This window comes from Natator depressus, chromosome 6, assembly GCF_965152275.1.
Source record: "Natator depressus isolate rNatDep1 chromosome 6, rNatDep2.hap1, whole genome shotgun sequence".
Taxonomy (NCBI): Eukaryota; Metazoa; Chordata; order Testudines; family Cheloniidae; genus Natator; species Natator depressus.
The window spans coordinates 34,397,238-34,423,107 of NC_134239.1; the positions used below are offsets into that span (position 1 = coordinate 34,397,238).

The following is a 25,870-nucleotide window of genomic DNA, read 5'->3' on the forward strand; positions in this document are numbered from 1 at the left end:
TGGCTAAGGCAGACTAGTTCCTACCCGTTTTCACACTGTGCTGTGCCCTGGAAGCAGCCAGCAGCAGGTCCACCTCCTAAGCGGGGGGGACAGGCCCCACCCCAAGCACCGGCTCTGCACTCCCGTTGGCTGGGAACCAGCCAATGGGAGCTGGGGGAGTGGTGCCTGTGGGCGAAAGCCGTGTGGAGCCACTTGCGTGCCTCTGCCTAGGAGTCGGACCTGCTGCTGGCTGCTTCCAGGGAGCTGCACGATCTGCAGTGCCAGGACAGGCAGAAAGCATGCCTCTGCACCCCGGCTGCACCACTGACCAGGAGTCGCCGGAGGTAAGCCCAGACACCAGCCAGGCCTACACCCCAATCCCTTGCCCCAGCCCTGAGCCCACCCCCTCAAACCCGGAGCCCCTCCTGCACGCCAAACCCCTCATCCCCAGCCCCACCCCAGAGCCTGCACCCCCAGCCCTGACTCTCTCCTGCACTCCAACCCTCTGCCCCAGCCCTGAGCCCCTCCCACATTCCAAACCCCTCATCCCCAGCTCCGTTGGGTCGTGGGCATCAACAATTTTCTTCAACTGGGTAGCCAGAAAAAAAAAGTTTGAAAACCACCTTCCTAGATGCAAGCTACCACTCTGTCAAAAATGGGCAAAGAAAAATAAATGACATTCCACACATCCACCCCAGATCTCTCAAAAAAACTTTCACACAGACTCCAAGAAAAAACGCCAGAGACCTCTGTAGTACAGGCTTTTAAAAACAAGTCATGAGATTTAAAACACATACTGTTTTCTATACTGTCAGTCTAGAATGATGTAATGTCAGCCTTAATTCAGAAAAAGATAGACATTTACTAAGTTAGTTTGTTGTTTTTCTTCCATGGTATTTCAGATGGAAGTAAACACTTGCATGCCAATTTCTCTCCTACACTTTGTGGTAGGTGGTTTCAATCACCAGGTTCCCAAAACCACAATTATCAGCAGATGTTTAAAAGAAAATAAAACACAAATATTCCCTGGGTTAGGAACCTTCTTTTAACAAGATGTTTCATTATGATGATCAATTTCAAAGTACATGTTTGCTGAGACCATTTTAACTCTGCAATTAAGAGTAACATTGTGATATCACTGAAGAGAAGCTGTCTGAAATATATTTAAGAACTGCAGCAAGAAAAGAAAGTGTGGCTCTGCAGTATAAGTGAAATCAGAGGTTGTTATAGCTGTGTCTACAAGTTAAAACCTTTTAAAATGACACTGTCAAAGTTAAGCCAAAAATACTGACTTGACCCCTAGAAGTCAACAGTTTTTGTGTTTTTCCCTTTTAAGTCAATCCACGGCCCAGGTGGAAATACAAAACAAAACTCACATGCCATCCTGTAAAGTTAGCAGAAATCAAACTAGTGCACGTGTGCCACTGTTGTATGAGTAGGCTATGTTCAACATTGCCTTGATACTGTTCTTCTGTACATACAGCCATCATGCTCAGTCTTCATCAGCATCTGGGAGAACTGATGCTATTTCCTGATTTCAAATTTGTCCTATTATCTTTCCAAGTTAACAGTGCTCATCTTTTTTCACTGCAGTATGCCTTTTCACCTTCTAGGTGTCTCTTACCAGCCTTGGCAAGTGGGCCTTCAGAATGAGCAATCTTGCCTTCAAAAGAAAATGGGTGGGTTCCATTAGGAGATTTCAAAAGGCAAGTTATGTAGAAAAGGCTTAATGCAAAGTTCAGGCTGAAAACCAAGATGTGGCCTCTTGAGTCCAAAAATCCACCCCGAGACACACTTTTCCTGTAACTGCCAAAGGAAGATATTCAACAACTGCAGGTTTTAGTGCTGCTGAACACATCTACCAAGGAAAATAGAAATTTGATCATATATTGCTTGTGGGCATTGTTTATCTCAAAGTGCAGATAAAAGCAAATAAGGTGTTAACTATGTTTCTGGCACTGCCAATCAGCAGATTACAGGACCATGTGGCTTATGGAGAAAGCAAATCATCTTGACATCTCTTCATTTACTGCTGACCTCAAAGGCTTCAATAAAGAAGGGAAGATCAAGTTTGACAGACACAGTAAACTGAATATTGGAAAACACCAGTAACAGTTTCTCTAAACTTAAGAAGATGAGGATGCAAGAGAAAAGAAAAGTTCTGTAAAAATCTGATGTGTCCAATAAGTTCACAGTGTTGCCAACTCTTGAGATTTTTTGTTTGTCTGTTTTATTTTGTTTTTTGTTCCAAGGGACAGATTTCAGCCAGGGCTGGTGTTCATCTTGTGATGAGTCCAGACGCTCCAGCCCTCTAGTGAATTTCACCCTGCCAGGGGGCAGGGAAACACAGGGGAAGCCTCCCCAATTGGCTGCTTTCCCCACTGGCCTGCCCACTAGGGTAGAGCAGCCAATCACTGCTGCTGCAGGAGCCAGGCAGGGCTCTTCCCTGCTCCCCCTCCGGGGATACAATTATTCTCACAGGAGGGGCAGGGGGGAAGAGGATGAAGGAAGAGCCCAGCAGCTCAGGATGTCTCTGCTCCCCCCACCCCTCCTGTGAGCAATGGGATGGCACCTCCCCTCCCCTCCCTCCAACACTCAGCCTGGGAAGTGGGGGGGAGAAGAGGGAAGTGACACCCATGGAGCTGCCCCCCATGCAGCTGCCCCCACACGTTGGGATAGGGGAGGGAGGAAGGAAGAACCCCAGGAAGAGTAGAAATGAGGCTGGGACAGGGCTGAACCGAGGTGGGGGACAGGGAACAGGATAGATTTGGGCGTTGGGGGAAAGAGCGGCTGCAGGAGGTGACCAAAAATCACCGTGCCCTATAAATGTGGGAGTAGGCAACACGCACCGTCACACGCACACTCAGCGGGAGGAGAGGGGAGTTAAGAACTAAAAAGACCAGACCCCAAAAAACATATTTTTTATTATTATTTTTAGTCTCATGACTTTTTGAATCTTGGGAGTTGGCAACACTGTTTTCCAGTATTTTACTTCAGGCCAGCACATTTCTGAACATATTGGTGCATGCCTCAATATAATGAGCCAATTTTATATTATTACATTACTATTTGTATTACAGCAGCATGCAGAGATCCCTGCTGAGATTGGGGCCTCCACAGTGCAAGGTATTGAACCATCACACAGAAAGGGTTTGTCTACACTGGAGTTTTAACTCAAGGTAAGTACTGTCAATCAATTATTCAGCCCATACATAGGTTCTGAAGACATAGCTTAAAAGCTCCTCTTCTCACAGAGAGTCCCAGCACAGATGGGGGGACTCACAGCAGCCAGGGAGGGAAAAGTTTACTTGTTTTACCTCACTATGCTTCATGTAGCTGGCTGATGAATCTTGCCCATATGATCAGGGTTTAGCTGATTGCCATATTTGGGGTTGGGAAGGAATTTTCCTCCAGGGCAGATTGGAAGAGGCCCTGGAGGTTTTTCGCCTTCCTCTGTAGCATGGGGCACGGGTCACTTGCTGGAGGATTCTCTGCTCCTTGAAGTCTTTAAACCACGATTTGAGGACTTCAATAGCACAGATATAGGTGTGAGGTTTTTTGCAGGAGTGGGTGGGTGAAATTCTGTGGCCTGCGTTGTGCAGGTCAGACTAGATGATCATAATGGTCCCTTCTGACCTAAATATCTATGAATCTATGTTCTCGTCATTCTGACCCTTACTGTACTTCCAGCCTTTCACCACTGCCCCTCCTCTTCCTTCATTCTACCTTATCTTTTCCCCATTTTTCCACAGTCCCCACAATATCAACAAAGTGGAAAAGAAGCCACAGAAATTGGTGGGTTTAAATGAAAATGATGTAAGCAGGAATAAGGTTAAGATATAAAGTTTGAATAGTTAGGAACACAAGTGGAGTTTGTGTTTGTTATAGTTCCCATCCTTTGACACTTTACTTTTATTTGTTTGATAAAGATCTCAAGTCTTTAGTAATTGGTTCTCTCTGATCATGTCCTGATGAGCCTTCAGAACTTCTCTGGATACTGTAGGGGAAGGCTTTTTCCTGTCTCCCACCTGGCCTGCTTATCAGCAAGTCTCAAGTATGAGTCCATAATTATATAAGGTTGCAGCTACATCAACAATCCCACAAAAGATGTCCTATTTTCACAAAAAGCTGGGAGGAAGGAATACCAGCTAAGTAAATGAGATAGGCACGGTAAAAGGTCCCCAGCTATACCCCAAAAGAACAATGTTACAAGTAAAATGGATTAAAATCTTTTGCACACATTTCATCATAGAAAAATCTTTTCTAAAACACAAAGTTTGTGGGAAAAATGGTCAATGTGACAAATTTTCTATGACGCGTTTCATGAATCTTAATTGACATAGTTGTCAAAATAGCTTACTGAAAACCACATACTTACTGAAAACTGGATTTTATTTTTTTTTGGTAAGTGACAAATTTAATCTTTTTTTTTAATCACATTAATGGACAATGAGTCTATTTCAAACCTTGCAAACGGAAAACTTCAAACATTTTCACCAATTCATTTTTCCAACAGTTCCAGTTACCACCTATTTACAGGAAGTCATTGGCTAGGACGTTGCATGGTTAGCGGCCACTATTATTAACTGTACAGTATATTAACTATTTTGTATATGGGCACAATTCATTTGTGACAACCCTGTGACTAGATGGTTACAAAATTAGTTAATTATAATGCAGAAAAGCCTAAATTATATACAGTAGATCTGAACCATGCTAATTATATTAAATGCATCTAGGTAACTTATATGGGTCCAGTTATATTATCTGGACAGGAATTATTACCTGTACCTTTTCCAGTGCCAATCCCTTCCAAGGAAAACTTTATGGTTTTACGGATCTGTTTTTTCCTAACCATTTGTTTTTCTTGTTAAAAAAAAACGAAAATATGTTCGCAAGGGGGTTCTTTCCTGCTTTTAACACAATCACTTAATCTTTGCAGCCCACATGCTACCCTGGCAGGTTTCGGGTTCTGTTTTCAACACTAGATATTATAAAATAGTCGATTTTCATAGAGCACATTTGTCTTTAAACAGGGTGAGGATGAAAGGAAATGTTAAAAATGTTTGTAAGTAAACAGGAAACCTGCCTTTAAAAAAACCACACAAACCAACTTGTTTGTCAACAATTTCCACCTTGAGGAATTTATAAAAGCCTTTTACTGCAGAGCTACTATTCTTGTACTTAAATTGTGCAAGACTGTGAAAACTGCACAGGAACATAGTACTCAGAACAACCTCTGAAGGGGATATGAGAGGAAGCATCGTAAAGCTCCATTGTCACCCCCTACTGCAGGAACAGTAAACTTGGAGAGGAGCCCTTTATTAACCAAAAGAAGCCTGTAAAAATACAAGCAAGTTTGATTGATCATGATACACTGACCTTAAAGAATCATTAACAGTGCCACCTTCATTTGTTTATTGGCTCCAGTACAGAGTCTGAGCTGCTCAAAACAATTACAAAGACAGCCAGAAACTAAGCGTATTGATTTTCTGATTCAATAATTTGTCGCTTTTCGCTATCTGCCAAGCATCATTTCTTTTCTTAAATGGCCATGATACAGGATATTATTGATCCAGCTCATTCAGTCTTGATGTACATTTACATTATGTACTCCATTTTTTAATGATAAGTCATACTGAATGTAGCAGGTTATCGAAACATCAAGTTTATATTTTGACATATGCTTATATGAATCCTATCTGGTATAAAGACCGATGCTCCCCTCATTAAGACATCAGATATTAAAATAGATTAATTATGCAAAAATCTTAAAGGCTGTTAACAGGGTGGATTTGATTTAAATCACTAGTCGGGAAGACTTTATTTAATCATGGTTTTCTACTTAAAAGTACATTCTTGTTGGTTCTTAATACATATTCTTCACAACTCGGTGATAGATGTAGGTTTCATTTTTAGAAGGTACACACTATACCATTTTGATTTATTTATTTATACCAGTGATTTATTTTCAAAACTTTTCAGATTAGTTTTACAGCTAAATGAATGAGTGTTTGGTTGGTTATTTCATTTACCAAAGGTAATTGAAGCAGATATTTATGAAGTCATTGGGAGGTGAACTATCTCCAATTCAACAAGTTAATCATTAATATTTGGAGGATTTTCTTGCCATGCTGTATTAAGAGAACATCACCAGATAGACATTTAAAATGTTTTATTTAAGTAAACAACATTATGTATTCTGGATTTTTTTTCTTCAACAGCAAACATATAATATATTCACAAAAGAAGCATATGTCCCTCGCTTCTCACATTTATCTCCAGACTTCTTCTCCTTGTCCAGATTTATTCCACTCCCAACAATCTTCTATTCATTGAACTTTTTGAAACTTTGCACTTTTAGAGAGAGGTAAGGGATTGATTCTGTGTACACAAATTTGCAGAGGGACAATAGAGTTGAGGTCTGTTACTTCTCACTTCTATATATTATTTATTTATTTAAAAACATTTTTGCTGTTAAGCATGTTACCTCTGGAGAGACAAATCCACAGTCTGAGAACTGCAAAACTAAGCATCGCGTGGTATCTTCTAGACTGAGCACTGAGTCCCACTGGATAGATAGAAAGATCAACCTAAATAATCTATACAGAAGCCCATGGAACCCCATAAAATTTGGTCCCTAATCCATAAACTATTGAAACTCATTTACAAAACTTTTCTTCAACATTACATGAATATATTGTCTCATACTATAGAATTAGAATTTATAATCCCTATTCCATGATGAGATATCTTTGATCTATAATGTATCTATCTTTAGATATGCTTTTTGAGGAAAAAACCTTTTTTCAAAAAAAAACAATTTAAATTTAAAAAAAATCAGACTTCTTTTTAATTATTATTTTAAATCACTGATTGTTATCCACCCTGGCTGTTAATCTTTGACTAAATATAATGCAACAAATTAAACAAGAACATGGAGTGATTTGCTGGTGGTCTGCAGCAGCAGCAATTGACACCCCAAGTGCTGGCTCAGCTGTGCTGGCCAGCACACTGGCAGAGTAGAGCTGAGGCTTCATCAACTCCCCTTACACACTCTCCACACCCACTTACTACTACATTTCCAAACCCAAAGTCTAGGCCAGGGAACCTGTGCAAGGATGTAGGGGTGGTAGTCTTCCTCACCCATGGCACCATGCAATCTATGTCACAATCTAGCCCTTAGCGTCTGAGTGCCAGAGAGAACACATCTCGGCAATGCACACATTAATTCAAAGCAATCTATAAAAACAAATACTACTCATAAAAGTTAAGATAATTTCAAATACATACACTAATTTATCATATGTTCTACGATAATTCTAGCCTGCTTCCAAGAAACTGCAGTGCAGTGTACATGGACATATTTAAAACGAAAGTAAACATAAAAATAACTCCCTTTTGATTTCTTAATTCTTGTTCTTGGGTGGAAACTGCATTATAATATAACATGCTGCACAGTCAAACAGGATTACACACAGGTATCAAATATGAATTTCAAAATTACTTCCAAAATGCAGATAATGTATTGTATGGGGAACTGGCAGTTAACAATGAAGTATTTATTCTAAATTCAGCTTCAGGCAAGAATGATAGTGGGAGTCTTGATTCAACCCACAATAGAATTCAGAGAACATACAAAAAGACTTAAGAAATTCTTCTCATAAAGGGAGAATAATTGCAACCCCATAAGATTATTATAAGTAATAAACCTACAAACTGCTCCTGCCCTATAATCCACAGACCAAATATAGTTACAGTTGGCTTGCAAGACAGATACTGGAATATTGCATCCACTTCTGGTGTCAACGTTTTTAAAAGGGTGTTGAAAAAATGGAGAAGAGTGGATGGGTGCAGAGAATGGGTGCAGAGAAGAACCACAAAAGTGATGCAAGACCTGGAGAAAACACTTTACAGTGAAAGATTTAAGGACTTTTACTCTGTTTAGTTTTTTGTGACACTGACAGATCAGCTAACTGATGTATGAATGACTCCATCAAAATTTAACATGAGGCATTGCAATTGTAATCAAGACAATCCACTTATGTATGAGTATCAAAGAAACGTTCATTAGGCTAGCAATCCCCAACTCAATCACTTTGTATTGATAAGAATCAAAGAATAGTTGCTAAGTGTATTTGTCTGCGTTTACCTATATCTTGTTAGAAGTTTACCAATGTAATCCAATTAGCTTTTAGATGCTAAATCCTTTCTGTCTTAATTGCCTTACATTATGTGTGCCACTGTGTTCAGTTAACCTGAAAATCAAAGATGTAAGACACTGCAGAAAACTAATATTAATCTAAAAAAAAGAGGAGTACTTGTGGCACCTTAGAGACTAACAAATTTATTTGGGCATAAGTTTTCATGGGCTAAAACCCACTTCACTGGATGCATTCAGTGGAAAATACAGTAGGAAGATATATATACACAGAGAACATGAAAAAATGGGTGTTGCCATATAGACTGTAACAAGACTAATCAATTAAGGTGGGCTATTATCAGCAGGAGAGAAAAAAACTTTTGTATTGATAATCAGGATGGCCCATTTCAAACAGTTGACAAGAAGGTGTGAGTAACAGTAGGGGAAAAAAATTAGCATGGGGAAATAGTGTTTACTTTGTGTAATGACCCGTCCACTCCTAGTCTTTATTCATTTATTCAAGCCTAATTTAATGGTGTCCAGGTTGCAAATTAATTCCAATTCAGCTGTCTCTCGTTAGAGTCTGTTTTTGAAGTTTTTTTTGTTGGAGAATTGCGACTTTTAGGTCTGTAATCGAGTGACCAGACAGATTGAAGTGTTCTCCAACTGGTTTTTGAATGTTATAGTTCTTGACGTCCGATTTGTGTCCATTTAATCTTTTACGTAGAGACTGTCCAGTTTGACCAATGTACATGGCAGAGGGGCATTACTGGCACATGATGGCATATATCACATTGGTAGATGTGCAGGTGAACAAGCCTCTGATAGTGTGGCTGATGTGATTAGGCCCTATGATGGTGTCCCCTGAATAGATATGTGGACACAGTTGGCAACGGGCTTTGTTGCAAGGATAGGTTCCTGGGTTAGTGGTTCTGTTGTGTGGTGTGTGGTTGCTGGTGAGTACTTGCTTCAGGTTGGAGGGCTGTCTATAAGCAAGGACTGGCCTGTCTCCCAAGATCTGTGAGAGTGAGGGATCGTCCTTCAGGTTAAGTTGTAGATCAGGGGCAGGCAAACTTTTTGGCCTGAGGGCCACATCAGGTTTCAGAAATTGTATGGAGGGCAGAATAGGGGAGGCTGTGCCCCCACCTCCATCTGCCCCCGCTTGCTTCTCGCCCCCTGACGGCCCCCCCTCCCCAGGACTCCTACCCCATTCACACACACCCCCACGCTCCCTGTGCCCTGACTGCCCCCCACCACCCCATCCAACCCCCCCTCCTGACTGCCCCCCCCAGGATCCCTGCCCCCATTCCCCACCTTCTGACCACCCCGACCCCATCCACACCCCTGCTCCCTGACCACCACCCCGAACTCCCCTGCCCTCTATCCAACCCCTCCTGCCCCCTTACTGCACAGCACAGAGCACTGGTGGCTGGCGGCGCTACAGCTGCACCGCCCAGAGCGTTGCCCGGCCGCCCAGAGCGTTGCACCAGTGTAGTGTAGTAAATTGCTCTCCGTAACTGCTACCAGTATCACATTCCTACGCAGAGCAGTTTAATACACTACACCGGCAGCATGGTGCACTGAGGCTGTGGGGGAGGGAGAACAGCAGGGGAGGGGCTGGGGGTGAGCCTCCCGGGCCAGGAGCTCAGGAGCCGGGCAGGAGGATCCCGTGGGCCGGATGTGGCCCACGGACCATAGTTTGCCCACCTCCGTTGTAGATCCTTGATGATGCACTGGAGAGGTTTTAGTTGGGGGCTGAAGGTGACAGCTAGTGGCGTTCTGTTACTTTCTTTGTTGGGCCTGTCCTGGAGTTGGTGACTTCTGGGTATTCTTCTGGCTCTGTCAATCTGTTTCTTCATTGCTGTTTCTTCAGCAGGTGGGTAGTTTTAAGAACGCTTGACAGAGATCTTGTAGGTGTCTGTCTCTGTCTGAGGGATTGGAGCAAATGCTGTTCTATCTTAGAGCTTGGCTATAGACAATGGATCGTGTGATGTGGTCTGGATTAAAGCTGAAGGCATGTAGGTAAGTATAGCGGTCAGTAGGTTTCTAGTACAGGATGGTGTTTATGTGGCCATCGCTTATTAGCACCTTAGTGTCCAGGAAGTAGATCTCTTTTGTTGACTGGTCCAGGCTGAGGTTGATGGTGGGATGGAAATTGTTGAAATCATGGTGGAATTCCTCAAGGGCTTCTTTTCCATGGGTCCAGATGATGAAGATGTCATCAGTGTAGCGTAAGTAGAGTAGGGGTGTTAGAACAACGCTTCCTCAGTTCTCTTCCCCTAAGTCAGCCATAAAAATGTTGGCATATTGTGGGGCCATGCGGGTACCCGTATCTAGACTGTCTTCAGCTCAACTATCTGTTATAATGGAGGACCGGCTAATTGCCCTATGTAAATGAGTGTAACTAGTTTACCTGTGTATGAATAGGAAATAGAAGATTAACTTCAAAGCAAAGGTCCACAAACTATCTGCATTGCCTATTCTTCTGAGGAGGAAAGCCCTGCTGTGACAATTATTGTGAGGAGGCTTGTCAGCCTGCTAGAGAGCTATAAATACTGGATCTGGGGCATGATCCTGTCATCTCTCATCTGCTGAACTTTGAACTGGGAAAGTTCAAGCCATGGGATTGAGATCTTCCAAGTATTATTTGGAATACTTTAGAAAAAATATGGAAAGACTAACAGACTTTACATCTAAGCTGCCTTTGGATTCTGAACTGTTGGGATAATTCCAAAGAGACTTTTACAAGCCAGCAGATATAACATTACTGCTATGACCTGTTTTATGAACAATGAAAATCACTTATATGTATACGATTCCTTAACCTTCAATAACTCTTTTCTTAATAAATCTCTAGTGAGTTTACTAAGGATTGCATGACAGTGTAATATTTGGGTAAGATCTGAAAAATATATTGACCTGAACGTAAGTGTCTGATGCTTTGGAATTGGCAGAACTTTAAGTCTGGTGAACAGGGTTTTCGGTAACCTATCACTACTTTAGATCTGTTTGCCTAGATGGGAGCCAGGGACTGGAATGCCAAAAGGGGACTGTTTGGCTTCTGGTTAACCAGGGTGGTACTGCAGAAGCACTTTTATTACTGGCTTGGTGAATCTAATTATAGAATAAACCACCATTTTGGGGGATTGTCTGCCCTATTTCTTGCAGTCTGCCCTGAGCATGGCATTTTCAGTGTGGCCCCTCCAGATATCCAGTCACAGTTTATTAAAAAGATCAAGAAGTGTCTACAGTATACAAGTAATCTTCATGGTGAGAAAATACCAGGTACTAAAGGGCTCTTTAATCCAGCAGAGAAAGGTATAACAAGAACCAGTGGCTGGAAGTTAAAGTCAGACAAGTTCAGTTGGAAATAAGGCACAAATGTTTAACACTAAGGTTGATTAACCATTGGAACAAACTGCCAAGGGAAGTGGTGCATTTTCTCTCTCTTAAGGTCTTCAAACCAAAACAGGATACCTTTTCTGGAAGATATGCTTTACTCAAACAAGTTATTGGGCTCAATACAGAAGTAACTGGATGAAATTCTATGGCCTGTATTATACAGCTGTTCAGACTAGATGATCTAATGGTCCATTTTAGACTTTAAAAAAAATAATCTGGTTTTCTTCCAGAAGCGGTTACATTTCAGAGGTGCTGCATATGTTTGAAGAATTTTGGGATCAAATGCAAATTGTAAAGATGCGAGATTTTCTAGTAGTATGTTCCTCTTCAAAGAAGCCTGTCCCAACCATAAGAATTCCCCCCCCATGACACCATCCCACTTCTACTCAAAAAAAAAAAATCCCAACCAATCCCCCACCCCCCACCCGGCCAACATATTAAAGGAACTTAATAAAATCTAAAACACATACAAAGTCCTATCCCCAAACTGAGTTTTTACTACAAAAAGGAGACTGCCAGAGGCTCCATGAAGTCCACTACGGACTTCAGAATTGCTGTTGATTTTACTCAGAAGGCATTAAGATGCTATGGTGATAGGCAGCAGTATAAAACCCTAAAGTCTTGTTTACACCTAAAACACTGCAGTGAAGACAATACCTATGCCAACAGAAGGGCTTCTCCTGTCAAGGCAGGTACTCCACCTTCGAGAGGCGATGGCTAAGTCAATGGGAGAATTCTCCCATCTAAATAGTGCTGTCTACACCAGAGGTAAGGTTGGTTTAACTGTGTCATACAGGGTGGGGATTTTCACACCCCGGAGCGATGTAGTTATACTGACCTAATTTCCTAGTTTAGTCCAGGTCTAAGATAGGTCCTGTCTTTGCTAACTGGTTAAGTGTATTTAAAACTTGCTTTCAGGTGTTTTCAAAGACAGCCCACAGAAAGTTTTCTTCTAATCCCCCAAAAAGAACAACCAGTGTTAGGTTTCAGATATACTTAAAATCCTATATCTCGTTTTCAAGCTTTTGCTAACCAAGCATCAGGCCTGTTTGAATCTATCGGAATGCCTACAAGAAAAGATTTTTCAAGGAGCATTAAACTAACTAGAAGCCACTCAGATACAAGTAAATCCAAGATAAATTCAACAGAGGGCATGAAGCACACCTAGTTACCCTCTTTAAATACAGACCCAGCTTTCTTCTAGCTCAGTTTTGTTGATCAGCATGTATAGGTTCAACTCACTACTTCTGCACAGGTAAGAACTGTGACTGAATACATCTCTGTATTCACACCCTACACACTACTGTAATAATCTTTGTACAAGGTATGCCATGTGAGGTATCATCTGAAAATTCATAATTTGTTGGTCTGTATTGTCCAGATAAAATGTGTGTGGCAACACTGTAATAATGTGAAGTTTTAAGATTCCCCAGTATGATGTCAAGAGTACATGTTCAAAACTCACGCAGCACCAAACTGATCAAACAGGCCTGTCTTGAACAAAGGAATGTATGTTTCTCTTAATTTGCATTTAAACATTTAAACAGAGTAATCAACCAGGAAGGGAAAACAAGGGAAGCTCAAATAGGTGGGAAAAAACCTCAGGGAATATCCTTCCACACAGACTCTGTCTCCTAGTTCCCAGTTGGAAATGTTTTTCATGAGGGGGATTGAAACTATAAAAAGAAGGGGCAAACACCCCAAGACACCCCCTCTCACTCCTCTATGTAACTCTGGCATTGCACCTAAGAAAAAGGAAAACAACCATTAGACTTTGGGTAGGGTCCTGACATGAAGAGTTTGGTCAATAACCTTACCAGAAGCATGTGGTAAGAAATTTTGCTTGAATCTGATACAGTTAGGTTAGACACTAGTAAGTGTTTTATCTTTATTTTTCTTGTACCTGTTTCTGATTTTTATGCCTCATTACTTGTATTCACTTAAAATCTCTTTGTAGTTAATAAACTTGTTTTATTGTTTTATCTAATCAAATGTGTTTAATTGTCTGGATAACTTCATTTAAGTAATAAACTGGCATATTATTCCCTTAAGGGAATAAGGGACTTAATATATTTGTTCTGCCCAGGAGAGAGCTGTGCAGTACAGCACATACAGATCCAGCACTCGGGGTGTGTTGGAGTAACCCTGCAGCATAACCCAGGCTGGTGAGAGCCAGGATGTAGCTGGCAGGCTGCAGTTACACACAGACACTCAGGGTTTGGCCTGCATGCTGGAAGGCTGTTTGTGACCAGCCCAGGTGGGAGCTACTTCAGCAAGGCATTGTAAGGTACCTGAAGTTGCTGGGTGGGCGTGACACTGCCCGCACTGGTCTTGACTGTGCCCTGGCATGTCGCAGGAACTTAAGCCCCAGGTCTGCTAAACACTTATGCACAGACTTAATTTTATGCAATCAAGTCAACAGGACTACATGAAAGTGCAATGTTAAGCTCAAACTACTTCCACTGACTTCAATAAGATTTACTAATGTAGGATTAAGTATGTGCATAAATCTTTATAGGATCAGGTCCCTACATTAGAAAATAATTTCTAAATATAGGTCTAATAATTTTATATTCACCAAACCCTTTCCACTATTTTAACTTCCTTGTATGATAAAGTCTCTGAAGATAGAGAGAAAAGAGAAGCTCAGAGGTTCTTGTCCAGAATTATGAATTAGCATATATGCATAGTATGGATATTGTCAAACACCCTTTGGTGTGTTTTAAAAGGTTTCCAATAATTGGTGGGGCCCAAGGGGGGCACAGCCCATTACACAAGGAGAAGGGATATTCTGGCCAGAACAGGATACATATTCTCTCAGACCTGAGCAGACAGTACCTCTGTTAGAGGCCTCATCAGAAAGTCCCACGCAACAAAACCATGTTCATCTGTATTGCCCAGCCCTCAGAAGAATAACAGTCAGAGTAGATCCTGACAGGATTTGAACCTGTGGTTCCAGGCTTTATGATTATTTCAAACCTGATGATCAGGTCACTAATAAGTCCGTACTATTTCAGCCTATATGTTTGATTCACTCAGCAAGTTACTCTTTTTTTTGTGGGGGCGGGGCGGGGGGGGGAGGGTGGACATAAAAAAACAAACAAACAAGCAACGTTTAAGTCATTTAAGGTCTATCTTCATTAGTAGATTAAGTTGTGCTAAAACACTACCTTGAGGAGTCGTATTAATGGTAGCACAGGTTTACCATGACCAGCTGGCACAATGTTAAACATAACTGGTCCCTGCCTACACTGGCTGCAAAGTCAAGTTTAACATGTTAGTTAAAATGACTCCTCAGGGTTGTGTTTTAACGCAATCTAGCATTATAGTTAGAAGAAGCCCTTACTGATATACAGCCAAGCTCACACCTGCTTCTGAAGGCTAGCAAGATCCTTTGCTTATTTCTTTAGCAATGTTATTGTGAAAGCTATAAAAACAGGAAACAGCATCCAAGGCTTGGCAGTAGCTGGAGTAAGAAATGCAACTGTTAAACAAGGATTCATGGAACAAAACCAAGATTCAACCAAAGTTGCAGCTGCCAGATCTGTAAATAAAGAGCCATTACAGTGATGGACAACTTTGGGTCCAAATTATGACTCGTTTCCTTCCTTCCTTCAACCCTTTCTCCTCAGACAGAACCACATCTATCTTTCATTCAACACTTTTTTCCTCCTCCTCTCTCATTCACCCTGGACATGCTAAAAAAACTAATTCTTTCAATTTTTACTCTAGAACACTCACATTCTATGCTTGCAGTTATTCCTCCTTTTGGGAAATCATTAAGTCTAATAAACTTTGAACTGGTAACAATAAATCAGATCAATTAGTTAAGTACCGAGACTGGGATTTAGGCCTCTTTGAAAAACTCCAGCCTCAGTCTTCAGAAGAACAGCAACATATTATTTATATTTGAATATTTTATTAAGGACCACAGGTACTCATTTTATTATAACAGCCTTGGTTTTATTACTGACTATTAAGGTCTCATCTACTGTATGAGTCTCATATTTGTAACTTAATACCTGGAATTTTTTGCATCCTAAAGACTGTAATAGTAATCCTGCCCCACTGTCACTTAACCCTGACCAAGCAGCCCAAAGTTAAAACATAGTCCTTATGTGTGCAGCCAACAAGAGTGCTAATTTGGAATATGGATACCTGCATACTAGGAAACTGACTAAACGTTGGTTTATATTTCTGAGGTCATAGTTAAGGTTTTCCGCTATAGTGTGAGCCAAAGAAATCACTTCAAACTCAACAGCTAATCAGTGCATTGTCATAAGTTTCAGTACTTTCATAGTAGATCATAAAAACAAAACCAGAAATATACTTTCCCATATATCCAAACTAGTCCTCTGTCTTTGCAAGGATCTCTAAGATGACGGGGCTCTGGGAGAGCTCAACCAACTGACTGACAGCTCCTCCTCCCTCCAACTACCAGGGAATCTTGACTTCAGCCTATTGAGCATGCTTGCTGTAGTGCACACAATTTACATCTGCTAGCTCCTTTCCTCTGTGGCTCAGTGGTTGGAGGGAGGTTACATAAGTTCAGACATTAAGAGTAATAGAAAAGTTGAAGCTTTAAGTATTAATCGTTGCCATTTTAACTGATTTTGTATACTTTTTCACCTGTTTACTTAATCGCTAGAGAGTTTCCTTTTTGAGAAAGTGACTTTTTCAAAAAAAATTGGCACAAATATATGCTGTTCTGATGCTATGAACTGAGATTCAGGGTAACTCATTCTGCAAGTAGTCCTAATGAAGTCAATGGGATTACTTGCAGAATAAGTAAAGATATCAGAATTTGGCCTGATGAGAGATGATCACTGTGGCTGACAACATCACTCCTCTGACACAACGGAAGTCTCTACAATAAGGATACAGTTGTGAATTTGTGCGGGAGACAGACCTTTCTCGGGAGCCGGCCCACGACTGTGGAAGGAAATCCTGTAAGAACTAAGGACCATCACAAACCTCACCGACTTCCGCTTTAAGTGCTAGGGACATTGCTTTGACCTTGTCTTCTCTAACAAACATATAGCAACATGTGTACAGTATAAAAAACCTCCTAAATAAAAGACACACCCCTGCACACACTTCTCCCCCTGGGGAAAGGATGAGAGAACAAACGTGACAGATGTTATTCACATTGCTTAATATGTTACTGGAAGGATGACACTATAGTGAAGACCACAGTATAAGAATCTACATAGAAAAGACTAGACTAGAACACACATCTGCTTACTTATAGCACAAGGTCACAAAAGGGGGTTTTGTTACATTTTCCTGTATGGTTTCAAGGAAACAGAGAGGCAGCCAGTCAGCAAGCAGGAAGAAGTTGACTAGGTTCTGGAGCGACTATATGAAGAACTATGTTTTTGAGGATGGTGGGTTGTTCTGAAACAGTTTTTCATTGCTTGCACAGCACCCACAGCAGTGAATGGGCACTTTTATAAAAAAAATTTAAAAAACTTAAAATCTACGTTTTGTAGAAATTTTTATTTTTAGGGAGGGATTTAAAAATGTGAGTTCTTTAGATGGAGACACTGGAACCTGTCTTTACCAAGGCAAAGGGTTTTAAATCAAAAGAATCCTGAGAACTGTATGCAGCTTCTGTTACCATTTCTACATTCTGATTATAGTGGCACCCTTTTTCCTCCACTATGGGTAGGGCCCTACCAAATTCACGATCCATTTTGGTCAATTTCATGGTGCTAGGATTTTAAAAATAGCAAATTTCATGATTTCAGCTATTTAAATCTGAAATTTCACAGTGTTGTAATTGTAGGGGTCCTGACCCAAAAAGGAGTTGTGGGGGGTTGCAAGGTTATTGTAGGGGGGTCTGCAATACTGCTACCCTTCCTTCTGTGCCGCTGCAGACGGCAGTGCTGCTTTCAGAGCTGGGCAGCTGGAGAGTGGTGACTGATGACCGGGAGCCCAGCTCAGAAGGAAGAACCACTGCCAGTAGCAGCACAGAAGGATGGCATGGTGTGGTATTGCCACCTTTACTTCTATGCTGTTGCCTGCAGAGCTGGACCCTCAGTCAGCAGCCGCCACTTTCCGGCCTCCCAGCTCTGCAGGCAGCAGCGCAGAAGTAAGGGTGGCATGGTATGGTATTGCCACCCTACTTCTGCGCTGCTGCTGGTGGGGCGCTGCCTTCAGAGCTGGGCGCCCAGCCAACAGCCGCCACTCTCTGGCTGCCCAGCTCTGAAGGCAGCGCAGAAGTAAGGGTGGCAATACCACAATCCCCCCTAAAATAATCTTGTGAGCCCCCTGCAATTCCCTTTTGGGTCACGACCCTCAATTTGAGAAACTCTGGTCTCCCCCATGAAATTCGTATAGTATAGGGTAAAAGCACACAAAAGACCAGATTTCATGGGGGGGGAAACTAGATTTCACGGTCCGTGACACATTTTTCATGGCTGTGAATTTGGTAGAGCCCTAGCTATGGGCAAGAATATATCAGCACTGCTATTAGAGACCTTCCTTTTAGCTCAGTTCTACAAACTAACCCAAAGCCAGCCAATGTTAAACAGAGTTAGTATCTTCAGAACAGAAACCACCTGATTTCCATTTCCTGGAGGCAATGATGATTTCTATACACATCTACAGTAAGTGTCACAATTCTTTTAAGCATGTACAAAACTCTCCGCAGGCCCACCATGAGAGTGTAGCGTGGTGGTAACCCCGCTCCTGCTGGAAGGGAATAAAGCAGCCCCAGAGAGAGCTGCAGCAAGGAAAGCTGGGCTAATTGGGAAAGCAGCCACAGCTGTAGCCAGTGCAATCAGGGCTCAGCTGACCCTTACAAGAGGGCGGTGGGCAACAAGGACTCAGTCTCTCTCTCTCCTTGGGAGAGAAGGACCTGGCTGCCAGGGACCTGAGAAGGGTACCTAGCTTAGAGCAGTGCTGGGGAAGGGCAGAGGGAGCTGGGGAGCTCCAGCCTAGCAAAACTGCAGGCCGAGTTAAAGGCCTATAAAAGGTACTGGGGCTGCAGAGGGGCAACCCAGAGATAGGCAGTGGCAGCTGGTCCAACCCCCCTTGCCCATGATGAGTGGCTCATAGACTGCAGTCTGCCCTAGGGAGCAGGGGCTAGATGATGACTGGCAGTAGCCACTGAGGCAAGGGAGGGATAGGGGGTTGGGGGTTCCCCTGGGATGGGAGACTCAGATTGAGGGGGTACTGCCAGGGGCAGAACCCTAATCTAGAAGGGCACCGGGGTCCGGGAGGGACACAGGGGCCAGCGGCAGGTGAGACACCGGCCTGCAGAGGGTGTTCCTTGCTGGGAGAGCTAATTCCCAGAATGACAGACAGGAGGCCCTGCCCTGGTGAGTCATCGCCCGGCAACAGACAGATATTGCAACAGCATGTAATATCTTCGGGGACCATATTGTATTAAGCTTGTGTATCATTGCAGGCCGGGAATCTTATGAAATTCCAACGGGAAGGTTTATCGCCACTCCTCCGGAGAGGTACACCCCCTGCAGAGGCTTTAATATACTGGTTCAAACTGGGTTTTCCAAAGACCAACAGACAAAGAAAGGGCCTTTGTTATAAAATGGCTGGGTGTAAACTGATTCAGGGCCTTCTTTCTGATCCAGCAAACAGACAGGCCCTTCTGTATAAGGGGGGTGCCAACCCTTGGGCAAGGATTAGAAAGGTTTTGACCTACTGGGGCCCCACAGGACTGCTGGTAAACTCTTTAGCTGGCATATAGGAACTCTTATTGGGTTTTTTTTGTGGGGGGAGGCTAAACAGGTTCTCTCTGTTATGCTTTTACCTTAAGAATAACTCTCTTTGCTTAGAAAGAGCTGCATGGTAACTTGTAACTGCTGGCAATACACTGTTCATAGTCCTCAAAAGGAAAGCAATGCAGAGGTGCTGACGGTTAGACTTACTGGGGATATATCAGTGTAAAGCAGGCAGCTGTGCAGCTTTAAAACCCCAGAAAGAACAGAACCCATGTCTCCACCCAAGAGAGGTGATGTCTGGGAGATGAAAACCTTAAGCTGGTGCCCTCAAGGGACCAGGGAGGAGGAATACAGCTGCAGTAAACACTGAAACAGTGACATCCTCCAACTACCCATCCCAGACATGTGCACACAAAGGACTCTACTTACCTAGGAAAACCCTGAATAGAAAATCCTTGGAGCATTTCATGTAGGTCAACAAACTCCAGTTTAGTTGGAGCAGTGTTGGAAACAAATTCTACAATCAAGAGCCACAGTGTCAATATCCCATTTCCAGCCCCCAACACATAGAAAAGTTACAGATAAGATTATCTCAGCAATTGAGTTCCTCTAGCACACTTGCAATGCAGCACAGATTGCCAAAGCAGGTCAATTTCACTTCAGTATTTAAAAAGGGAAGTGGAAGTGCTCTTGACCAAGATAAGAGTACTTTTGCCTTAGTCAGTCTGAGGTTATGTAAGGCCCCAAAATAATTTTCTCAGGAAACTCACTGAATTACCTGACTTTTAAAAATTTAAAACTGCTTATTTTTAGAAGACCCTGTAAGAGCTTAGTTGCAAGTTGGACATTCTAGTCCTGTATCTCTCAAAGTGGTTTGGTCCAAGCATAGGACTGGAAGCCAGGAACTGCCAAATTCTAATACACTACTAACTCTGATACAGACATCCCCCTGTGGCCTTGGACAAACCACTTAATCTCAAGCTTGGTTATCTTGCTTGTGCAGTGAAGTAAACGTGTCTCTCCCCCCTCAAAGAGATGTTTGTAAGGATTAGCATTTGGAAAATGCTTTTAGGGATGAAATACTCAGAACTACCCACAGAAATATTAATAATTAAACTTCACTGCTCTTTCTCCCCCTCCCCCATCACCACAAGAAAAGTATGAATACACTTCCCATAAGAACCTATCATTCTCTAGGTAAGAGCCATGACAGTTATCCTCCTAAAGAACTAACAGACTATGAGCTAAACCCCTCCTTCAGCTGAACCAGAGAACAAGGTATACCATAATATCAGGCACAATGGTAGATGCCAGGGACAGTTCCATGGTGCAAAACAGTGCAGGGGTCACTGTGCCTCTGCAATAACCAAGAGGCAGGCACACTATAGCCACTCAGTTTGGGGCTGGTTCATAAACTGAATTGGGAAAAACAGTTCCCTTTGGTGGGAGGTGACGGCCCTGCTTACACTCTCACAAGAAAGCAAGATCACTCATTCAGTGTCTGGCTCACCCCTTATCCAAGGGCTGATGTCCTTACTCTTCCACCTTCGCCAGGATTAGGCCCAGTGTGTAAAGCAGCCATCCACCTACAGAGTTGCAATATGGCAGCCATCCTAAGACAGCAACAGCACTGAGTTTCTAGGAAAGAAAGTGAAGAATACCATCTCCAACTGAAAATGGAGGGGAAGCTGTAAGTACTATGGCTCAGGTGTTCCCCTTTCCTATGCAGTTTGGAAGGGAGTAAGAGAAAATCCCAGCAAAAATAACTCACGACACATGGAGGTTAGGACAGCAGCAGCTCTACAGCAAGGAGCCAAGGGAAACCATCCATGTGAACGCTGCACAGATTGGTTCTTTATTCTAACCCTCCCAAAAGACTCCACCACTCTACAGCATGATCAATACTCAAGCCTGGTCTACAGTACAGAGTTAGGTTAACACAAGACCTCTTATGTTAACCTATGTGTTTACACTAAAATTTTGCTCCCACTGATGTAACTCACCTGTAACACCAACTTAATAACTCTACCTCCACAAGAGGCATAGAGTCAGCGTCAATGTAGTGTCAGTGAGGACACTGTATTGCTTACATCAACTGTTGCTGACTGTCAAAAGTTATCCTACAATGTCCCACACTGACAGTTCAATTGATGTAAGAGTTCCTAGTGAGGATGTGCACTGCCAACACAAGGAGCAAAGTGTAGACACACTCAAGCGATATAATTACTGTGGCATCTGTATGCAGACATAACTTAGATTGACTTAATTTTGTAATGTAGACATGCCCCGAGGGAGTTGCATCAAGAATCCTATCCAATTTTAAAACCTGTTGCAGCCATAATGCCACCAAAGGCCCAGGCAAACTGAACCATTTCTACTGGACTAGTTCAAACTCTGCTGACGCTGCCTTTGAAATCAGTTCAGGCCATCTGCAGCTGGTTTATACTATCGTTCCAAATGGGTTTAAAATGGTTGAGCTGAATTGATTTTAAATCCATTTCAAGTTCTGGGAGAAATTTAACCAGTGCACACCAGGCCTACGTGGCACATTCCACTGCAGTGCTAGGCAGAAGTCCATATGGTAGCCAACACTGACAGTAATTTGCTTTCCTGTAGCTCTTAACTTCCCACCACCGCTCTCCTTACAGACAGATGTGAAGACAAAAGGATCAAATTTTCTAAAACACTTAAAAGTGACTTAGAAGCCTATGTCCTATTATCTAAAGTTACTGAGGCACTTATGAATCTAAGACCCACAGACTTCCCAGGAGACCTAGCTCTTAAGTCACTCTAGCACTCAGACCCCTTTTTGTTTATATTCTACTTGTGACGATTGTTTGTTTGTTACCAGCACCTCACAGGATGGTGCCAAGAGACACGACTGGCTGCAAGAGTTTCTCCAGGAGGGAAAACGAGGCTAAGTAAATAGTGCCACAGCGGTTGACAAGAGGGTGCTGTGGAGGCCACCCCGCCATACACCCCTATAAAACGACAGTCACCCGAGAAATAGCCATCTGGGGAAAGCTCTTCCCTGGAAAGAAGAGGAAATAAGCCTGACGTGACAGCTTTCCATGCAAATTCCCCACCTTGAGACCGTTTGTGTCAATGTTAAGACCGTTTTTCTGTATTTAGTAACATTTCATACCCTAGATCAGTGGTCTCCAAACTTTTTGGCTCGCGCACCCCCAGGGTGACCTGCCACAGGCATGCCGCCGACAGAAGAGGACCAGAAGACCTGCTGCGGACGTGCAGAGCTGCCGCCAAAGAGAAAAACGGCGGAGTGCTATCCGGCGGTGCTACTACTGCCGTGCACCCCCTGGGATCATCTCCCGCACCCCAGTTTGGAGACCACTGCTTTAGATAGCTGTAAACTTGACTGCAAGCCACAAATCCAGGAAGTTCTTGTGACAAATATCAGAAGGAACACTTTTTGTATACAGTAAAAAATAAGTAACTGATTCTGACAATGTCACTTCATATGCATTATTGCTGCCACATGAACCCTGTGGGTGAGAGATAACTAAAAGGCACTAATATGAAAAGTCCCTAAGAGCAGTGAAGCGGGACAATACCAACTTGAAAAGCCACAGTTGTCCAAACATTTGGTACCTACAGTCATTACAAGTAACTCCCCTCAAGTTTGCTACAGTTTGAAAGTTTAGAAGAGAATAACCTTTGCTCTTAGTTTGTGCATATAACAGCATTGTAGTTGCTCGCTTTTAGGAAGGCCGGTCCTTAAAAAGATCAACAAGGGAGCAGAAACACACTTACACAATGTTTCATACGTTGGTGGGGGAGGAAGGGGAGCAAGGGTAGAGAGAAGGGGAGTATGATATGACATGCTATGCTATTTAAAGTAGGCTCCAGAAACTAAACTTTTAAAATATTAATTTAAAAATAAATAAATCATGAGTCCACTGCAGCACTTGGAAGAGAACCTAGAAACCCTGACTCCCAGCACCTTGTTATGGAGCATGCTCCTTCCTTCACAAAGAAGTTGAACACCTAAGACAGGGATTTTTAAAAATGTACTGGGGGAAAAGAAGTCATTCATTTTCTATAATGGAGATTTTGGAAGACACAACTTGTAATTTAACCTACAACACAGACATGACAATCAAAAGTTTGGTATTATACAAACAGCTTAATAAATTGTAGCTCCAAATGCTATTAATGGAGTACAGCTGCTTTTCCTTACATCAGACCTCCCATTCTTTATTCTACATATCAGCTACCACAGCACGTCTGCCTCAGTTCCCAATGACACAAAAGATCTCTTTGGCACTCTAAAACACAGAAAGCAACTCAGGCTTCTTGGGGAAAGGAAGATTGGAGGGAGGAAGAGGAACTGCTAATGAGACCTAGAGCTTTTCATAGAAGCCAGTTCAAATGCAGCCTAAAGTTATCATCTGATGCCTGTTCAGACTGAGTGGCCTCAGTTCAAGTCCTACTAGACAGGCCCCCATAACAGAATCAGCACCTTTGTTAGCAAGGCCAAGGAGATCAAAATACCCTTTCGTCTTTAGAATTAATCCCTCGTGTCAGAATAGAGGCACACTGTCATGGCAGTGTGGGAAGCCAGCACTGCTGTTATTCCCAAAAAAAGGCAACACTACTTCAACCTCTGGGGAAGTCAAGTCAGCACCTCCCACCAATACATTCATCTTTGCCAAAAGGGATACATATTAGCCCCACTTTACAGATAAAGGAACATTTATTTATTCAATGAGTAAATGTAAACAGTGTGCTGCAGAAGTCTATTACAGGAAGAGGCCTCAGATCTGACTCCCAATCCTGTATCTTAATCACAAGCTCATCCTTCATCCACAGAGGAAGAAAATACAAAACAAAAAGGAAAATATCAGTAGTTAAGAGGGAAAGCATTAATCAAAGTTAAGCATTACAATGTTTTCCTCCTCAAACTTTCTAGTTAAAGAATTATAAAGAAAAAAATACCTTACTCATACCCTTTTAATAAGATAAAAGCTACAACAGTTTCCTAGTGTGTAAAAGTCATGCCCAACATCATTCAAACAATTGCTGGCAACAGTATTATTCTATTAGCCACCAAAAAGAAGGAAAATTATATTTCTGATGCTCTAATACAATGAGCAATTTATCACCTGACTTATCTGACAAGTCCTTCAAGTACTTCAGTTTATCTGAATAATACTTAAAAACCTCTTAAATGGAAAAGGGAAGTTCTGTGTGGGGAAAAAACCCTAAAACCAGGGACTATGTGAAGATCATCTTCTATTCTAAACTTAATGCTAAGAAACAAAAAAATATACAGGTGTATTGGAAGACTGAAGGAGCCAGGAATAGAGCCTCCAAATGTAAAGACAGAGGGGAAACAATATTGCTACATTATTGCTCAAGAGAAACACTTCTGGTTCTAGAAACAGTAGGCCAAACTCATTTAGGTGTAGCTCCACTGAAGTCAATGGAGTTTTATTAGGATTAATTTAGACTACTATTTTCCCATTACCTTGCTAACACATACAGTGTCACACAGGGGAGGACAGCAATTGAGCTTGCATAATTTGTAAGTCATTTCACTTGTTCCAATTCTAGTTATTTTCCTTTCTGATTTCATGCATCAATACTATAAAAGCATTTATTATGTATGGTAAGGGCCCAGGAGCCCTAATCAGTATCAAGGCCTCATTGTGCTAGGTGTTGTATGAACACCTGAGTGGGCACAGTCCTTGTCCTACACAAATTACACTCCAATTACAAACAAGATACAAAAAAGTGTGGAGAAGGGAGAAGAAAAGAGTAACAAAAATAAGGTCAAACTACATAGGTTATTTATTGCTCAACTTGATGGTTCCAATACATCTGAAAGTTGAGGTTGTTTTTTCCTAAACCAAAATCAACAGTCAGCTATCCCCGACTGCTGCAAAACCTAGCCATCCTTAGATGATTTCTTGCAGGGGTCAAAGCAGAAGTGGGTCTTGAGGAGGATCTGGAAGGAGGTCTTACACATCCATTCAGGGATGGTGTTCGACATATAACATGGCAACATGGAAGAAAGTACAGAGGTGTTAACAGAGAAAGCTGACAGCGAGCATTCAAGCCTGGCTTGTTTGACAGAGCAAAGGGATAACACAATATGGACCTTCATCCAGAGTCAGTGGGAGTCTTTCCATCGACTTCAGTGATTTGCAGATCAGATCCTATAACACAAGGGGAAATAAAGTAGAGAGGGGCAGAGTTGCTAAAAGTCATTGAAGGTGAGGACAAGAAGCTTGAATTTGACACAGTGGAAAATGGGGAGCCCAGGTGAAGATTAAAAGAGGAAGGTGATGTGGTCAGAGCAATATTTAAATACTATCATGATCAATCCCTAAGATATGCCATCAGTTAAATGTTTAACCAAACCATAGTAAAGAGCAACTATTGTTTTTTATTGGTTTATTGTAAAATCATCAGGATCTTTACTTCACAGCACAAGTTAATTTTAGACATTTGCATTCCATTAAGCATTTCTCCATTGTACACTGTAATTTTGGAAAAACATTCATTCCCTATTTGTCATTATGAGATGGAAGTTATTTCCAAGTACACTCAAATTCTGTAAGACTATATTGGATTATAAACTGACGATCAGATTTGTGAAACCGCAATGTCACATTATATAGTGGTGAGTTTCTTA

The 25,870-nt window shown here is 42.1% G+C and overlaps 1 protein-coding gene and 1 non-coding gene across 5 annotated transcripts in view; both read right to left on the reverse strand.

The window, feature by feature from the left end:
* DENND5A (DENN domain containing 5A) overlaps positions 1-25,870 on the reverse strand; it is a 110,726-nt gene that overhangs the window by 80,376 nt on the left and 4,480 nt on the right. The gene's annotated exons all lie outside the window — the stretch shown is intronic.
* Positions 17,601-17,744, reverse strand: LOC141990276 (small nucleolar RNA SNORA76). Its single transcript, XR_012640144.1, has one exon. It is a non-coding gene; the product is annotated as a small nucleolar RNA SNORA76 (small nucleolar RNA).